The 18,238-nt window shown below is 29.2% G+C and overlaps 1 protein-coding gene across 1 annotated transcript in view; it reads right to left on the bottom strand.

Moving 5' to 3' along the window:
* LOC121126449 (protein amalgam) overlaps positions 1 to 7,932 on the bottom strand; it is a 301,872-nt gene extending 293,940 nt beyond the window's left edge. The window contains exon 1 of the mRNA XM_040721780.2: positions 7,759 to 7,932. The gene's annotated coding sequence lies outside the window, so the exon portion shown is untranslated. The remainder of the gene's footprint in view (positions 1 to 7,758) is intronic.
* Positions 7,933 to 18,238: the final 10,306 nt, after the last annotated feature.

The following is an 18,238-nucleotide window of genomic DNA, read 5'->3' on the forward strand; positions in this document are numbered from 1 at the left end:
AAAAGCCCTGTCAAAAACAAAAACATTCAATTATAATTTTCTTTGTTCAATTTTTATCAAAAAAAAAAGAATTTTTTGTAACAAAAAAAAAAAAAGATATGGGATGTAACATATCAAGACACAATTTCATTTTTTTTTTATCAGGCATACATTAAAGTACCAGAAACGCTCAAAATGTCGACACTATATATAAATAAAACAATTGCAAAAAAAAGGGGAGAAGAAAAATAAGTTTCCCACTTAAAAAAAACATAATCAAAAATAAGATTTGACGAATAAGTAGATGTTTTGATTAAACTAACGTAAAATAAGTGGAATAATTATCTAATTAAAAGATAAAAATACAAAAAACAACCAGAAAATACATGTTAAAAACAAAGTTCATTTAGGGTGTGTATTTTTTGCCTATGTTTCTTGTGTTTTCTTAAAAATTGGACCTTGGAATCATGATTTGCAATATTGTAATAGATTTAGATCCAATTCTGAACAAAGGATCCAGTTTGTTAAAATCATATGAAAATGTTCTTCGGTGGGTCCTCCTCCCCTTTATATTGACTGAGTCTTCGCGCATTATTGTCCTTATTAATTGAAGTAGTTTGGAGTCACGAAAAATATAGGGGAGATTTTTCTTTTTGTTGCAGTGTTGGACAAACCTCTTTTTGTCCATATAATGACCAATCCGGTATCTAGGGTAGGACTCTGGTTAGGAGTGAGATATGGATAGAATAATTATCTCAAATATTGTTTCTGCTACATTCTTTCCATTAATATACATTTTATAGTTTTGCAAAGGTCGTATGAAGCGTTTATTTTTCTCAGCCTCTCCTTAATGTTTATGTTCTTAACATTTAGCGCTACTCTTAGTCAAAGTGGTTTTTATGTTGGCTTGAAGACTCTCAGGAGGGAATCAAGTACCCGACCCATGATGGTAAGACCCAGCTCCTCTCTTATAATATAGAAGATATTTATTTTGACATCTCGGTTTCAATCTAATGGGCTATTCGCTCCCCCTAACCTACAATACACCTTGAAGATGTCGTTGGATGGCTTTAATTCCATCTATGGAGATGATGCCGGCGTTTTCGGGAGAGTAAAGTGTATTCCAAAGATAATCAACAAGATTTGCTCTCGTTTACCAAGAAAAAAATCAAAATGTCCTAGTGCAACTTTAGTTCCATCATTTCAAGTCCCCCTCTAGCCTTTGTTAAGAAGGGTCTCCGATGAGTGATTAATTTTGGAGAGCCCACAAATTCTACAATCTTCATGGACTTCAATACTTTAAACTTCATAACTATAATAATCGTATAGTCCGAAAAAAGAAATCTACTATACAGGGTCCACCGAAAGGGGACTATGGTTATGTCAATAAGCATAATTAAAAACATACGACTAATAATTGTAAACATTTGAAGCATCCTTTTTGGACTCAAGCTACAGTTAGTTCTAAAAAAAAAAACAAGGAAAATTGACCTGCCCCAATTTTTTGTTTATTTCCAATAAGGTCTAAGGTCTACAAAGCCACTTCTTAAGTATTAAAAAGAACTTTAATATATCTTTCAAATGACACTCCATTCGTTGGGTCCAAACTTCTGGTTGGCCCTTGTGATCAGGATGAAGTTAATTGAGCGTTAATATCAGATTATAAATTCAATTGCATGCTGTGACTATTTACTAAGATATAATTTCTCAAAAGCTTTTTATTTGTAGCCAAAATGAGATATCAAGATCATATTATGGGTCACAATAATAAATAACTGGCTTTAATCTTAACTCTTATTATTTAAATGGGGTATTATACACCCCAAGACATATAAAAATGCTTTTTATTCCCTTGAATCTATATTTTATCACCCTTGCTTTTCAGAATGCTCCTGCAAATGATGTTTGATTATATGCAAGGATTCGTATATTCATCAATTTTTAATCGAGTTTGATTGAATTTAATTAATTATTTTGCTATAAAGTTGTTCCTTTGTTTTTCCTTTTCAATTTTTATTTTTTACAATGTGAGAAATGAGGCGTACAACCATAGTTTCAATTTTTAAACTTTTGATTTATTACACAGTCATTCGATGCGTTAAAAAAAGTCAATACCACATATTATAAATTAAACAATCACAAAAAGAAAAAATAGAAGCGAAAAATAAAAAATGAATAATTATCGAATTGAAAAGAAAAACAAAAGAACGATCACAAGACCCATGCCAAAAACCAAATTTTTTTAGAGAAGTTTAAGCTATATTTCCGTGGAGATTTTATGTTTTCAAAAGTCGACCCTGAAATAATGTTTTGCAGTTGATTTGGACACAATTCTGAATGGAATAGCCACATCGTTAAAACTATAAGAAAAAATCTTCTTGTGTGGGCCTTCTCCCAAGAGAGTCTTTTGTTCATTATTCTCCATATTATTTATAGTTGCTTGTATTCACGAAAAATATGGATGAGCGTTTTCTTTTGGTTTCAGTCTCTCTATGTATATAGTTCACTCCAAGGCGACTCAGTATCTCATGTAGGACTGCTTGAGAGTGAAATACAGATCTAAGAACTGTTGTTATTATTTTATATAGGTAATACATGCAATTTTATCTGAAACAGATGTGTACTGATTTGATTCCAAAATTGGCTATAATTCATGAATATTTTACAAACTTTTATATCTAAGATAAAAATTTAATATTTTTACTATATGAATAACAAATTTTATCAAATACTCATATTTTTAAGGTTATTTTAAAATGAAGACATATTTTTTCTCCACGTCTTCCATTCATAGAAGTACTTGTATAATTTTAATTGATATTTACAAGTACAAAATGGTAAAAATAGGAAAAAAATATATACAGTAAAATATTATAATCGGTTAAATGTTTATTATGTAATTAAATACTTTTTATCATAGGCTGTTTTGTTTTTTCTTACTTAATTCAATAATTGTAATAGAAAACTAAGGGAAATTAAATGAAATAAACAAGATAAAAATCTGTGACGTTTGAATATTATTATTTTTACATCAAATAAAACTCTAATGATTGTCATATGTTCTAGAACTCTATGCTATATTTTTAAAGCTTGCATCATGACTCTGGTTGTGACAATCCTCATCATCGGACGTAACTTCTTATGCGTGAGTTAAGTACGATATTTATTCTTCCCATATTCTTCTTAAGAATGGGAAAATAGGGAACACTAAAAATGGGCGTAGGATCAATTTTACCAATGAATATTTTAGCTTTAAGGTAATTAAAGTTATTGTAATAAAAAAATTGTCAAATGATGAATTAAATGACCTTATAGGCCGGACTTGCCCCACTGACTGCCAGTAGAAAATCTCTGAAAAAGATATATTCGGCTGAAACTTTATTATGGAAAATAAACTGTTAGATACTACTAATGGTTACATTTTTGGGCCCAGGTCTCTGATCCTCAGTACAGTAATACCCCAAAAGATTCCCTACTACGTTTAAAACACTCTTTTCTTGAGAATTAAATAAGTTTTATTTGTAAATTATCAAGTATATTTGACCAAAAGAATATTGTATACGCAACGATCTAGTTCTTTTAAATTAATTTGGGTTATATTAAATCTTTGTTAATAATACTTTTAACTTTGATGTGCCTCGATATATTGAAGATTATTTTTTGAGTAAGACAATCAACTCGATATTTTGTCCAAATAATATGTCTATAAAATAGTTTGGAGCACAAATATTTTTATATTTCGAAGTTAAATTCAAAAAGACAAGAATTATTCTGCCGACTAAATTTCAATATACTTCTCCCTTAGACTAAGATTATGTGGTTCCAAAAACTCCCTTGATAAATATGAAACTCTTTTTTATTGTCTTAAATATCGACATAATGTTTTATTGGATTTTTTTTTCAAGAACTTCACAATTTAATATAACTTTTTCTTAAAAGATCTAAATAAAATATAGTTTGTAAATTTATGTTTCCATTTTTTTTTCTTTACAAATTATTAACATATATTATGCTAAATCGGAGAAAATATCTTGTAAGTACAAAATAATGGCAAAAAAATTATCAATTTTTTTTAAATCTAATAAAATTCTTATTTTTATAGTTTGTTGTAAAGTGAGGAGAAACAATTTCATATTTTTTTTTTTTTTTCAAAAAACGATCTTAAAAAAATAATATCTCAAAAGTTATTTAAAACTCGTTACTTGAAAAAAAAATTATAAAATGTTGCAGAGTGTAGGCCATAAAAGTAAAAATATCGGGTGATAAAACTCGTTATATGTTTCTTGAAGTAATTGCAATTATTGACGGACCATCTTACTATAAAAGAACAAAGATTTATTGACTAATAGTAATGAAATTCTTGTGTATTTTGGACATATACACAATACAAAAACCGAAAATCAACATGCTAACCCTGACAATTAGAAGATTTCAATGGACAACCCTCTATAGACAAATGATGTCTATGAACTTAGCTTATTATTATCTCCAAAATTATCAACTCACTTTATTGAAATGAAGATGTTTTGGGATTTAAAATGTGTTTTGCTTGTAGGAGTAAAAATGCACTGATGAATTAAATCTTGAAAGCTTAGAAGTTGCATTTCTTTTCTCGAAATTGAAACATTTTAAATGCTTAAATCTTTTTATTCTGACAGGGATAGTTGTTGTGGTTTGAATATTATATTATTCAAGTTGCAAGAAATAAATCAAGTTTACACCCATTATAAATGTGGTAACCCATATTTATGAGTAAAATATCATTTAAACAGTAACTTTGTCTGAACAAGGAGAGTGTTGATAAACTATCATTATATAAGCTTCCCATTTTGTTAATTCAAAACCGAAATCTATTCTCTACACATAATATCCCTAATTATGTGAAATAATATCATTTAAATTCTATAATAATAAATATATTTGAACATCAAAATAATTTATAACATTTTATGTAACAAATATAATTTATGAAAGTCACTTATTTTGCTTTAAACTCCAAATAGTATACAAAATATCTTTTTAGAAAAAAATCCAAAATCCATGTTTTTAAAAGCACATTTTAACAATTTTCTTTTTTTTGCAATGGCACATTGCACAACCCATGGATTTGGGTTTATTATAGGATATTAATAGGTGTCTTTGATGCTCAGGAAAGTGGTGGGTTGGGTAATGATCCACTTCTTGAACCTGCAGCTATTTTAAGCAACCCAAGTTGATATTTGGACTACAAGAACACTCAAAATTAAAAAAACCCTGGAATAGTTCAGATTGACAAATTAAAATTTAACAAACATAATTATCTATTTCTATACCAACAAAAAACAATATTTAATTATGTATGTAAATATTGGATTTCAATTTCTACTTATTTTGTGTGAATCTTGCTGACTTCGGGTAAAATGACTTTTCAGCTTATCTTTATAACAAAAAAAAAAGTTACACTCGTTGGTGATAATAATGACATGAACTCTTGCTTCATCCAATCTAAAAGGATGCTCTTCTAAGGGAATTGGAGAACTTCATTAAATAATCATGAGTCCATTTTAGTATTCAGTTAGTAGATACAATTTGACTGAATTGTCTAAAACATATTTTGCAAATAACCTTCTAAATTTTTTGTTAGAAAGCCTTTAAAAAGTAACATTTATTTTACTTTAGAGGCTTTAGTGAGTAAAAAATAATATACGTCTTAATGTACACCTATTATATTAAAGATGTCTTCATTTTCAGTTTTATTGTATTTGTGGATGTTGCTAATCGTAGAAATAGATGTCTGAGAATACATCTTATGATTAGACAAATTTAGAAAAAACACGTTTCTCAAATGGAAATTCAAGGACAACTTTTTGTGCCACACCCATATTTGGAGTAAAATTATGTACTATTCAGATAATGGTACATAATCACAGCACAAGGGTTAAAACTGTAAACTAAATTATTTTCAAATTCATAATATTTAAAGATGAAAAAGAAAAAAAGGAAGTACTTTATTTTAGGTTTAAAAAAATGAAGTGAAACTATGTAGATGATGTTTACCAAAGAGCTAATGTACTCTTATGCTCATAAATCATATTATTTTATTTTTTTCTTAAACTCTTATGATTATGTCTTTACTCTTCTGGACAGATCGTTCCAGTATTGAGTGAGTAGCTACGTGTGTGAATATGCTCATGAAAATATGAGGGTAAAGCTGAGGAAATAAGTGGGAGTTATTTTCTTTATTATTTTTATAATTCGTCAAAGAGTACAAATATTATTTTTAGGGAAAAATCATTCCAGCTTGCTTTTGAGTTGACAAGTCACATATTTTACATAAAAAATTACACTATATAATTAGTATATCTACCTGGAGGGATTAGCATATGTACTGTGTCAACAGAAACACAATCTAGAAAAAAATTAAGAAACGAAAATAATTCCAATAAATTATTTTTTTCTATTAAAAAAAAAAAAACAAGTCAATATTTCATAGACATATTTAAGTCAATTATAGGCTTAATATTCAAATTAGTAGTATGTGTTAGAATACACATTAATTTTATTTATATTTAATCCGGTGTATGTTTGATTTAAAAGTCATATATTATTACCGATATACCCCTTTCAAATAAAATCTATCATTTTTTTTATGACAATCAATTTATGGCAACTTTAAGTACAACTTGAAGCACATGGTCAGAATTAATATCTATAATTTTTTGATAGAAATTTGTCGATGAAAACGAATTTTAACTGCACTTTATTATTAGAAAAATAATGTTTGGCCTTGCTTTTGTGTTGACAGACCACGAATGTCCTTTGTATTTAGACATATTTGTTTTAGGTATAGGCTTATTATTCAAATTAGTGGGATGAGTCAAGAGTTATAACTATAGTTTAGAGATTTTATTTGATTTAAAAGACTTGGGCATTTTAATATAAAATAAGCTTATTCCTTATTATTTTAGTGTGCCGATTAATCAGTGCTAAATAAGTGGAATCTACGGTGCTTCCTCAGGAATAATTATAATAATATGTGATAGAAATATAATCCAGACTTAATTTTAATAATAATTATTCATGCCTTTTTTAGTATAGACAGGGTACAAATGGCCCATAAATGTATACCTATATTTTTTCATATATACATACAAATCAATGTTTCATAGACATATTCGAGTCAGTTATAGGTGTATTATTCAAATTTATGGAATGACTTAGGTTAACCAACTATTGTAGCAATATTTTAAAGCCTTTATTTCATTTAAGTTACTTTTATCTGCCAGATATTGTCCTTTTTTAATTAAAACTTATTAATTTATTATTATTTTATTATGATGATCAATTTTAGCACCTTAAAGTGTTATTTTCAAATCACTCAGAGGGTAAAAAATGTTATTTTAATTATAGAGGTTGACGATACTTTGTTAAAGATTATAAATGTAATCCACACTTAATTTTGATAAAATATAATTCTACCCTGCCTTTGTGTTGACGGGCTTTGATAGTCTTTAATAGTAAAAATTATATAAAATATTAATCTTAAATAAACTTTTGAACATAATGGTTTCAAATCAAATATTGTGTCAATATTTATTACTCAACATTGAAGGAATTGTTTCAAATAATATTTTAAATAAATATAAATATTTGGAAAAAACAACAACCAACAATTTCTTAAATCCATCTTCATTAAAATCAATTTATAATAAAATTGTTTATTTACTCATATTTTAGAAAGTTTATGTGTAAAGCTCATGGAGAAAGTTGTGTTTAAATGTATTTTTATTCAGTTCTTACCTTATGGAATTTTCGTAAAAGGTGCTAAAAAATAAACACAATATCCTAATTAAAATTGTTAAATCACTTTTGTCTTTTATTATATTTAAAAAATATATATATATTCACGTAAACAATTTAGGGTTTTATTGCTGAATAGAATGATCGTTTCACATTGAGATTTCAACGCTTACTAACTATAGAAAAGAACTTTAACCATAAAAAAAGAAAAATGAACGGACTTTTCTGCACGCACTCTTTTTTAAAAGGAAGGAAAAGTAGGGGAGAGTCCTGCGCTTCGATTCCCTTCTTTTTACTCTCTATGAATTCATTTTATATTATTTTAATAACTACAAATTATTTACCGAAATTTATTTGGATTTATTTAAACAGTTCGTATAGAAGATATTTTTCATTAAATTAAAAATCAACTTTGTTCCGTTTGTTTAGATTTTAAAGGCAGTAAGGCCCCTAATTCGAGTGTTATTTATAAAACAAATTAATGACTCTTCATTATTGGGGAAAATAACATGTTTGTAGTATTGAAATAAAAGCATATTTGAGGGCTTTGTTTGAAAAATAAAGTTATAAATTACTATAGAAACATTGCAATGTGCAACAACGTCATATAAGCTAAAAGCCTTTTAAAGGGTTATTTATTAATATATGTATACTTTCTAGTGTTAAGTACAATGCTAACAGTGGCTAAATGTGATACATAAAAATAATTATACAATGTATGTGGTCAACATACAAACTATCTTAAAGAAAAATTTAAAAAAAAGGATTGATTCACTAATTATTTTCTTTCACCTTATGTCATATACGTTCAGCCTATTGTTTCATGGATGAATTTGAGTCTATTATTGAGCTTGCCTTAAATTACTAGGGTAATTTTAGATACCCAAGAGTTTTAGGTACATTTTAAAATATTTATTTGATTTAAGAGACTTACATCGGCCCCAATATTGTCATTTTCAAATAAAATCTATCAATTTATTATTCCTTCAAATTAACGATCAATTTTTTCAATAAAAATACTTTATTCGTTAAAAAAAGTTACATATATAAATAACGAATATAATTTACAATTAAATCTCTAGGCAAATGTCAATACAACAGTCAATTAGAACGATGAATCAAAATAGTTACTATAAAAATACTCTGTAGTCGTTAGTCACATTGCATAAAAATCTTCAATAAAATACGTAAAAGGATCTAGTAGAAAATAAATATATATGGATGATTAAAATAAGGAGTAAAAAAATATATAGCTTCATAGGATTAAAAAAGATACGATGGGCACAAACGGAACTAAAATTAAAAATCTATTCACAAAACTTTTTAAATTATCTACGGATGGGTATAAGACGGAGAAGAAACGTCATATTATCTTTCAAGCAAAATGGGACGTAGCGTGTCAGATCCCCCGTGTATATACACGTTAGATTAAAAAAACACGGAATTCTTATGGAGAAGCCAGGGTATCTCGAAGCATTCGAAATCAGAATAGCTCTTTATTTTTCATTTAGAATAGGTTCGAACTCTGTCAGTATCTCTTCTATTCGACTTCTACACTTCGAGAGAGCTAACTCTATACAAGCAACCTCGGCTATTTTAAGTGAAATTTGTGTCACAGATATCAGGTTAATAAGAAGTATTTGCTGATCAAATAATACAAACGTAGTTCTTTCTCAATTTTGAGAAAATCAAAACGAAAGGAAATTGTTGTAGCTCCTGGACAATGTTCTCCGTAGAAATTATTCTCTTGAGTTCAGTGTGTGCCCAGGTGATTCCTAGAGAAAGAAATGTACTTTATGTATATAGATTTCACCAAATGATTCCTAGTTTAGATGGAGTAAATGTAATACTATAAGGTTAACTTATAATTAATCAACTAACCAATTAAAGGAACATTAAAAAACACTCTCATTTACCAGTAAAAATAACAACCTATGCAAACATTGTAGATCATAAGCAGAGATGTAAAAATTCTCTTAATCTTAATAAGCATACCTTTAAATTAAATTAAATGTTGGTAACCTACAAGTTATTGGTGAAATTTGTCATTAATACTCTCTATTTTGAAAATTCAAACTAAAGAGGAATTAAACATTATAGGGCGGGAACAAGTTGCAAAATGTTTTGATCTAAATTTCAGCTGTTAACAAGTATACCATGAGTTTACGGCAAATAAAATTTTGAAAAGAGAAGTAATTTTGAAAAAAAAGTAATTTACAAAAGAGGAGAAATTGGTCCTAGGGACAGTTTTTTAATTGCAATTAATGATAAGAAACATAAGCGCGAAAATACTTGTAGTGAGTAAACAAAGGAAATCAATTTTTTTGATCAGATAGAGAATAAGAAAAATAGGGTTAGCTGTTAAACCTCAGTCGGAGATATGGTAAAAGGTCTTCATAATTGTATTTTTTTATATTCCTTATTTTAATAGATTTTATATTGTGAAAGATTGGAAACAGGAACATGGTTCTTTTATAAACAATCACTGGAGACATCCGAACACTTCTTGTTCGAGTGTACTCATAGAGTTATTTTAAGGGACCAAGTAATTGTGAATTTGTTTTAATGTTTAAATTGAACCTTGAGTTCACAACTTTGTCCTATTTTTACACTGGCCCGAATAAAAATGGAAATAATTAAGGTTCTGCAAAGATACAACTTCTTATATATAAATTTAAAAGCACAAGAGCACTGTTGTCTAAGGACTTTATTGTAATGTTGCAAAATATTGTATTAAATATCTCCAAAAAATAAACTTTTATAAGATAATAACCTAATATATACCAAGGTACAAAAAAAAGAAGTATTGATGTAGGTACGGTGATATGGGGAAAGAAAGGACAGTCCCAGTATCAACGAATCAATAATCCTAATAACTATTTTCGCTAAGTGACTTAAAACGATAATTATGAGAGAAAATATTATTACAAAATGTGAAAAAATTTTAGTACAATGGAAAGTTGTTATCACAGGAAAATGAATCCATAAAGCCATTTTTATTTTTCGACTGATATTCGACTACTTCTTGACTTTCCCTCAGTGTTTATATTTTGAGATCCGGTTAGATTTTGCTTGGATAGAGGGTGGACTAGTGGCTATTCTTGTACATCAAATAGTCCCTATAGGAGATTTTTTTGCCCAATCATTTCATTAATATAATTAATAAAGCTGATGCAAAAAAAAAAAAATGTTAGGGATTAAGTTGAATAGTCCGAACTTGTTCAATCTCTTTTATTGCAGTTGAATAATTCTACGTAGCTTTACTTTCAAAAATACGACTCCTTCACAATACCAAACTGTCATCAAGCGTAACTTCATTATTGGTTCAGTTATGCGTGTCAATGCTAAGACCTATGAAGTTTGGTCCTCTATGACGTCTTAGTTTTTTTTTTTTTTTTTCTTATTTCAATCAGTTATAATCTGAAAAACTGAAGGACAATGAGTCTTAAGAGGAATCACTTGATCATTCCATATAGAATCAACAAAAACAAAGTGTAATCGGGCCCTCTCAAATTTGAATATTTGGTACACAAACTCAAATTCTTGAATAAATCTAATGAAACAAATTTCATCAAATAATTAAAAGACATGCATGAAATATACGTACTCGTCCCAGTCACTCGGCCTTTCTTCAATGTCTGATTATTGGATGATACTGTTTGTCATATATTTTTGTATTCAAAAGTTAATACTTCTTAAAATTAGATACTTGACTTTTTTGAAGTGTGCAGATACCATAAATAAAGGTAAAAATATAATTTTTAAGTTTACTTTTTAATTCAATTTAGATTATTAAAAAATAATTCTAAAAGATACGGGCAAGTACTTGATCAAGAATGAAAAATATTGCCCAACAATGATAAAAATGACACATTAGAAAGGTCTAAAAATGTATGTATCAGGTCAACCATAATTATTTAATCATCTCTAATACGTAAGTTTTGAAAGGTTTAGAATTGTTTTGTTCCTTTAAATGTTCAGATGAGTAATGTACTAAAACCCATAATTAACTGTCGATTTCTAAGACATACATTGTTTTAGTCGCTGCAATGAGCACACATGAAGAGGATTGAGATTACTCCCTGGGATGGGATAATCCCAGAAGGTCATCCAAGAGTAGATTCGGGCCTCGAGGAAAACGATTAACAATGTATCTATGGAGTTGAAGGTCGAAGAGTACCTCAGACACTCTCCAGGAGTAGGCAACAAACCCTATTTGTCCGTCAACTACCTGAAGTAGGCCTTCAAGAAAAAACCAAATTCCTCAATTACTGACATTGCCAGTAAGATTTGGGAAATTTGCAATGTATAATGGGCCAATACTATTTCAGTTCGTGTTGCACAATAGTGGTTCAAGCGATGTCGTTCAAGAATAATAAGGGGCCAATACTATTTCAGTTCGTGTTGCACAATAGTGGTTCAAGCGATGTCGTTTAAGTGTAATGGAAGTGAAGGATGTGCATGCAATAACAGGCTTGACGTCAAAAATGTCGATAAAATCATGCAAAATATCGAGATAGACCATCATGCTATCAGTTGTGGAATCGCCCAGAAATGGAACATTGATCATAAAACCATTTTGAACCATTTGCAGAAGGATGAATACACAAAGAATCCCAAATAGGTGAGGAAACTTCTTTCATCAAGACAACACCAGGCCGCACAAATCTTTAATGACGCGACAGACACTTGTAGAGCTCGGATGGGAAGTTCTTATGCATCGACCCTACAATCCGTAACTGACACCAAGTGACTACCGCTAGTTCTCGTCTATGGCCAAGTCCTTGGGTGTACAAATTTCGCCTCAATAAAAGCCTATGAAGTTTGGGAAGCTGATTATTTTTGCCAATAGGGACAAGGGATTCTTTAAGAAGGGCAATGTAAAGTAGGATACTCGTTGCCAACAAGTTTTCCAAAAGAGCAGGGTATACTTGGCTTAAATCAAATGATTGTAACACTTCCTATAAGGCATTGATATAAATCAAAAAACACGAAATTACTTATTCCCCAGTCTTATTTTTTCATAATAAAAAAATGATTAAAAAGAAATGTCTGGTAATAAGTACGATTTCTTATAAAAGGCAGCTAATATTAACAGGGGTCTTAATCTAATAGTACCATATGTCTCGTTCCCGCCTTTCCTTGCACTCTTTTTTTCCTAACGAAGAAACAAAATTCATATTTACTACCTTAATGAGCTTTCTACTTTCGGAAACAATCTTTGTTTCTTATTAAGATTTAAGAAAGAGTTACTCATCAATTAAAGTGAAACTTTGTAGAAAGGTTTTATAATATAAAAGAAAGAAAGAATTAAATTTTAAAAGGTCAAAGGGAAATTTTAAGGTCACAGAAAAACTTATTTTTCATGTTTGAAAGTAAATTTAAGGAATAATTAAGGTATCATAAGTTAACAGAACGAAGTCATTAAATTTTAAGTGCTAAAGGTTAACGACAAAGCTCAAACAAAATGTTAATTATCATATTTAATAGCAGGATTATAGAAGAAGTTATAAATCGAATATGCAAAACTTTTGAGTAAGGTAAATAATTTAAAAATTAGCGGTCACGTGCAATGGTCAAGAACACACCAAAAGTTATTTAATATATTTATGCACGTTTTCCAAAAAAAAGTTACTAATCAATTTGAACTAAATTTTGTCGGTAGTTAATAAAAGTTACCAGAAAGAATGCATTAAACTTTAAGAGGTCATAATCAAAGGTCAAGCTCACACAAAAGGTTTTATTTTTGTTTAAAAGTAGTACTAAGGAAAAAGTTACTAAAAGAACTTGGTGAAAATTTGTCATAAGGTAACATTTGTTAACAGGTAGAGCCTATTAAATTTTGAGAGGTCCAGATAACATTAAATGTCAACGCAAAAACTGACCAATATGTAGCATTACAGTTATTTGCATCACTCAAATTAATGTCATATTGTAGGTATGGTTAAGGCTCTTCTTAGACAACATAAGGTCAAAGGTTACACAAAGACAGGAGAAATGGATGTTAATTTGTATGCAGAAATTTAAACTCTATCGAGTGTCATTTAAGTTAGTTATTATTTTTAGTAGAACCCAATTAATCCAATACAAAATTGTAAGTATCTTTCCAACACTATTTTTAATATATAAATCTCTTAATTGTAAATACTTCCTCCTTCTATAAAGGGATTTTAACATTGTACTAATAACGTAATTTATAAAAATAATCCAATTAAAAATTTATTAAAACTTTTTAATGACACTTTTTTTGTATTCTACTTCAAAGGCTATACAATAAATTTATATATTAGGGTGGTTTGTTTATTTTTTATTTTTATTTTTTCAAATATCAATTAAGACGAGGTGGGAAAAAGTTGTCTTGTAGTAAGAATATAGCCTATGCAAAATGTAATTTTGTACGGTTTATTCTCAAGACATTGCATCTTTTTCAAATTTTGAAAAGAGACATAATGATTAAAATATAGCATTTATGATTATTTTGCATCCATTAGACTCCTGGGGGTCATATGTCCTTCCAAATGAAGTCATAGCAGTGCTCACTTAGTCACTTCAGCTACCTGCCCGAGGTATGAAAAGGTGCTGAATCTGGTTGCCAGAACCAAGACCCACATTTGAGACCTCCCGCTTTGTAATCTCTATATTGTTGTTGTGTACAAAAATTATCGTCAAATCGAGCAACGCCGTTCCTTCTCTATAAATTCAATCTTATTTATTTTTTGGAGCAGCTGTTGCCATGATAAGCAAATCTACAACTCATATCCTTTTTAAAATTTTATGAATTAAACAACTTTAAATAAATAAAATTTTTAGAAGTACTAATTTACATACATTTTTTCATTTATGAATTACATGCAAAGAGTTAACCAGCGATGCCTGGAGCAAGGAGGGAGTGGAAATTAACATTGACAATGGTCAATACTATTTTTTCTAATTATTTAGACCCCTTCATTGCGGGTGAGTCTTGGATTATTTTTACAGGCGTTATAAAATAGCGCTTGGATATAATTTGAAATGTATTATTATGAATATGAAAAAAGGCTATAAACTTCAAATAAAATACCAACATACATGCCTGAAAAAAAAATTCTAGATGAGAAGTACACCTTTTATTTTTGTTAAAAAATTGCAAAATTAAAATTTGTGAAGAGAATTACAGAAAAATATGTCGCACCAATTGTTTCGAAAGCAAGTAGAAAACATAATTTATTGACATTATGAAAAGGAACACAAATTTGTATGAATTTTTATCAGCCATGCAAAACCAAAAAAAGTTATAGGGAATAATGTTGAGGAGAAAAAAGTAACCCTCAATAACTGGTTCATTTTGTAAATATTGCAAAAATTATGAAATATAATGTTACTGAAATTGAAAACACTAGAGGCGGTGATGAGGTTCAAATAAGTATGTCCGAAAACCTGTCATTTCTGTTTAAAAAATTGACATTTGATCAAAAAATTTGAAAAATTAGTCAGAAAATGAAAAATATTTCAGTTAATGCTTTATTTGTATGTGACAAAATTATATGCAAACGAATTTTCAAACACATTTCTAGACACTTTATTGTACTAGAAATCCAATATTCCTTGAGATATACATTTTTTGCATATGAAAAAAAAAAAAAAAAAAAAAAAAAAAAAAAAGCCATTTTGAACGATTTCTTATTTAGTCAATTTTTTTTTATATTTTTAATAAATTTAAGAAAGGTCTTTAAAACTTAACCTTATTCTAGTCTCCATGAGCTAAAAAACATTTTTTGTGTTTTGAGTATATCCCAGTCGGAAAATCGGTTTCCTGTCTTAGCCGGACCAGTGTCAGAAGACGCAAATTAACAAAGTTTAATCGTCTTTAGCTCCACTTTGTGGGCACCTATAAAAGACACGGACACCTACTATTTGATTTTTTAATAATATAGTATAGATAGGAGTGGATTCAAGCTGTTAGTGAAATACAAGGCTTTAGGACCCACAAATTGCACCTATTGTTCTTATTTTTCTCTCTCTCTGGCTCCCCCTAATAGGGAAAAATATATTTTACATTCTCAATTGAATTTCGTCCTCGCCTTACTATGAATATACATACTGACCTAATATCAGTCTGCATAATGTAAACCAGAAGACCAAAACAAGAAAGGGCGAGTCTGGTGTAAACAAGTTTTAAATCCCGACTTGAGATAAACACCAAAAATGATTAATTTATAAGTCTTGGCGTTCTAGTTTTACGAGGAGTGCCCATAATCAATGAAATTTTACGGATTGATATCTGCTGGGACAAGAGAGTCTTCAGGCATAGTGGAAATCTTCTTTCATCCGCCTTCAATTGATAAATAATTCCTGATATTTTTTCCATAAGGGACTCAATTTAAATATCCTCATGTACTTATGAAATGTTTCAATAAGCAAGTCAGAGGAGCTTCAAACCACAGGCTTATAGGCTCTAAAAATAATTAACTCAAATAGGGGCGTTACTACCTTCTAAAATTTAGGGAAAAGAGGCGTAGCTTAAAACATTATCAATACCGTTTTATAAGTCCTTATAAAAATAAGTTTATTATTTATATATATGCTATCACAGAGTGCCCTTGTTGTAGAGCTGATTAGAGAAGAATAAAAACAAAGAATGAAGGTAGAAACTAAGAGACGGTGAGAGGGATGTAGAAAGATACAAAAAGATAAGGTAAGGGGGAGGATACAGAGAGAAGGAGAGAGATATAGAAAGATAGAAGGAAAATGACCTCTTAATGACCTCAGAAGCTTAAAAAATATCTTGGGAACGTGCTTCTTTATTTTATAAGTCTACTTTCTAAATTTCAGCATTTTGGATGCATGTGTGATAACATCAAAAACAGGCTTATAAATTTATATAAGATAGGGTATTTTTTTTTTTTTTGATTGTTTCAGAAACTTTTAGAATGGTTTTAGCACCCACCACTCCAAGGGATTTTCTTACACCACTCCACTCAGCCATTATAATTAAGGGAAGTATTTATGGGCAGTAGAAGGGATGAGAAGATGGACAGATGACTCCAGCTCTGATTAAGAAAAATGACCCAAGTTTGTTAACTCAAAAATATTTCTACCTACAAAAAAAAAAGACCACCGTCAGACTGTTCCATCATACCAAAACCACCACACGATAGCCGACTTGATCTTAACGCCCTGTATTATTAAACAAATCATTCATTTAATGCAGTCATTACACAAAAGCAGAGCTCTAGAAAGCTGTCTTCATGGGTCACAGATAATTGATTATAAATTATAGTTATTGAAATGAATGGCAATCTCGTTGAATAGATTTTGGATCTTACAAATACATATTTTTTTAAACAACATTAATATTTTGTAAAAATAAAATAAATAAAACAGTTGATAAATGATGCAATATCCTCATGGGCACATCATAAAATACAAACTACCCATCTTGATAGTTAATGCATTCAAAAGATAAGGAACATGTTTAATTTAAGTATAAGATATAAATTGAAAAGAAAAATATAAATTTGGACAGTCTGTTTTATTTCTAATGTACTCTGTTTGTATTTTCAAGAAAGACATTTGTTTGAAGATGGATTTGCAGGAATTACTCTCTCTTACAAACCTTTTCTAATGGTAATGTCACTAAATAAGACGAGAGAAAAACAAAACATGCTACAGCATTTTCACCCGTAGGTTGAACCTCTACATTTATTAGTGTTATTTAAGCAATAGAAAACGAAAATGACTATTAAAACTTTTACATTGACAAGTTTAACCTTTAACACTAGAACAACGAACCCCTTAAACGAAGATGATACCAAAATGATACACATTTATTTTTTAACATTTATAAGGGTTAGTGATTACTAAAATTGAAAAAATGTGTGACCAGTCTATAAAGTAACAGCATTTATACCAGCAAAATCCAAAAGATTTTTTTAAAAATTCACAATTTTGTGAATAAATGGATTCCATAACTGTTGTTGGGAATAGTTTCTTCACAAATTTAGTATTTTGACCTGGCCTATATGTTGATCTACAATTTTTGACAAATCAGCCCCATCCTTAAAATTAAGACAACCTTGTAGCTTTTGAGTATTTTTAATCTTGTAGAACGAATATCAAAGCAGACACATCTCAATAGTTTATTAAATATGTCGTACGGCATCGTATCCCCAATTTTTTTGAGCAAATGACTCAAGTTGGCTGCCTTCGGCTAAGATTCTTGTAGCATAAATTATATAAATTAGTTAGAGTACTTCTTGTTTACCTCATTTCAGCTGGTTAAACATATCCTTCATATTCATTAGGTTCAAATTCATCACTTTATGAATCAGAGTACAATGTGGACACACCTTATTTCTTCACTATATCATTTTTTGTTATACATTCTTGCACAATAAAAGGTGGATGGAGAATGGCTAGTTCATCAAAATTTATGTTTATATTTACACAAGGAAGGTGCAAAATTCTTTCTAGAATGATCCATTGATGTTTGAACTTGCTT

Source organism: Lepeophtheirus salmonis, chromosome 11 (genome assembly GCF_016086655.4).
Source record: "Lepeophtheirus salmonis chromosome 11, UVic_Lsal_1.4, whole genome shotgun sequence".
NCBI lineage: Eukaryota > Metazoa > Arthropoda > Copepoda > Siphonostomatoida > Caligidae > Lepeophtheirus > Lepeophtheirus salmonis.